Genomic DNA, 2500 nt, shown 5'->3' on the forward strand with positions numbered 1-2500 from the left:
CCCCATGGACGACTTGACTGGACTGTACTGGACTGATCTTGACTTGGACATAACCTCGGCTTCATCATGAAGAAACTGACACGTCTGGACAGACTGATCTGGACAGAATCTCCTTTAGCTGCTGGACAGTTCTTCGGACATCCTGGCTGAGTATCGAGCAGAACTTCGACTGATCTGAATCCGTGGATCAGAACTAACCTTGGACAGCACCTCCACTTGATTGTAGGAGAATATGACTGGCTTGGACGGATTGAATAGGACAGAGCTTCCGCGTCACAATCGTAAATAATCGACGATTGGACGGAACTGGCCTTCTCGGTCTTCAGAATCGATCAAACTCTAGATCGAACAATTTCTTTCTCTCTCTCTTTCTCTCTGGCCACGTTGACTTAATTCCCATCTGAGATGATCTTCATTTGATTGGCCTTCAGTTGGACAGAACCTTCCCTAGGCGCTGACTCGAAATCAATAGAGAACTGATCTCGAAAACTCTCTAAAACTCTCGATATAGCTCGGAATCACTTGCTTTCTTTTTCTACTTTTCTCTCATGTTTTGAAATGGGTTTGGACAGGTCTGGATGTTAATAAATGAGATGGGGTCGTGGGGTATTTATAGGAGACACCAGCCAATCAGCTTCAGGTTGGTGGCAGCCCGTGTGTCGCTCCGCATGGCTCCGGATGCATGCACGGCGACACCTCGTGCTCCACATGGCTAGCTGCATGTCCAGGACACATGCAGGACGCCACCACTCCTCCCAGATGTCAGGCTGCATGACTGGAGCTCATGCAAGGTGCCACACATCCTCACACATGTCGATCAGCATGCTTCGATTGCATGCGTTGCGACATCTCGTGCTTGGCCGATCCACCTCGTGCTCCACATGCCTGGCTGCATGTCCAGGACAAATGCAGGACACCACCACTCCTACCAGATGTCAGGCTGCATGACTGGAACTCATGCAAGGCGCCACAGCATCACACACATGGCTGGCCGCATGCTTCGGTTGCATGCGCGGAGACACCTCGTGCTTGGTCGATCCACCTCGTGCTTCTACATGTCAAGCTGCATGTGCAGCTTCCATGTACGGCGACACCTCGAGCTTCTGTAGACACTCAGCTTGCTGGATGGTTGACACCACGTTCTGAACCCATGCAACAAGCCACCTCGAGCTTCTCGGTCCATTCGCCTGATTTCGACCATTCCGGTGAATTTTCGTCCCGCGATCAATCCCAAATATTTTTCTACACCCTTTCTGATGCTCAGAACAATTTTAATAAACTCCACTTGATCTCTGAAGTTGAGGGAAAATATGTCCTGAGCCTCCGGCTTCCTCGAAAAATTTCATAATATCGAAATTAGGGTTTTCGTCCAATTTCGGGTTTTCCCGTCGTGCTTCGATTCCGTCGTGCTTGCTTCTCGTCGTGCTTGCTTCCCGTCGTGCTTAATTCCCATCATGTTTCCAATGTCTTCGAAATAATATTCCGCTGATACGAAGTTTCACGGAAAACTTCGTGCTGAAGAAACGTCATTCTTCCAAAACGTCGAGCTTCTAAACAGTCGTGCTTCCAAAAATGTTATGCTTCCAAAACGTCCGTCTCATCAATCTAAGACATCTTCTAACTATGGTCGAGCAACTTATTGGACTCATAGTTCACTCAGGATCACTTCTTCGTCCACCTCGTACTTCAAAGGTTTTCGATCGATCCTTATCGCCCGCGACTCGACCACCACAAGGATACTCGACCATTCTCTCTCCTTTTTTTTTAACGGGTTTCTACAGGCATGCTCACACTCGAACCCTTCTCAGAAGATCAAGGTCGGTCGGCTGTGCACCTGTGAGGGATCCAGCCAATCAGCTTCCTTGCGCCTTACGGGTTTACTCACCCGTTGACTCGCACACATGTCAGACTCCTTAGTCCGTGTTTCAAGACGGGTCGAATGGGGAGCCCACAGGCCGACGCCCTGAGCACGCAGATGCCAAGGCACGCCGTGAGGCGCGTGCTGCAGACCACGATTAAGGCAGCGACGTCTCCGCGGACGTAACAAAAGCCCGGGCTTAGGTCACCACCTTAATCCACGTCGGTCCACGCCCCGAATCGATCGGCGGACCGGATTGCTCCGTTCCGCATCCGACCAGGACGCATCGCCGGCCCCCATCCGCTTCCCTCCCGACAATTTCAAGCACTCTTTGACTCTCTTTTCAAAGTCCTTTTCATCTTTACCTCGCGGTACTTGTTCGCTATCGGTCTCTCGCCCATATTTAGCCTTGGACGGAATTTACCGCCCGATTGGGGCTGCATTCCCAAACAACCCGACTCGTAGACAGCGCCTCGTGGTGCGACAGGGTCCTGGCACGACGGGGCTCTCACCCTCTCTGGCGCCCCTTTCCAGGGAACTTGGGCCCGGTCCGTCGCTGAGGACGCTTCTCCAGACTACAATTCGAACGCCGAAGACGTCCAATTTTCAAGCTGGGCTCTTCCCGGTTCGCTCGCCGTTACT

The 2500-nt window shown here is 51.6% G+C and overlaps 1 pseudogene; it reads right to left on the bottom strand.

Annotated features, from left to right (window-relative positions):
- Window positions 1-2500, bottom strand: part of LOC125598211 — a 7285-nt pseudogene that overhangs the window by 4704 nt on the left and 81 nt on the right.

Source organism: Brassica napus, unplaced genomic scaffold, assembly GCF_020379485.1.
Source record: "Brassica napus cultivar Da-Ae unplaced genomic scaffold, Da-Ae ScsIHWf_1651;HRSCAF=2272, whole genome shotgun sequence".
Classification (NCBI taxonomy): domain Eukaryota; kingdom Viridiplantae; phylum Streptophyta; class Magnoliopsida; order Brassicales; family Brassicaceae; genus Brassica; species Brassica napus.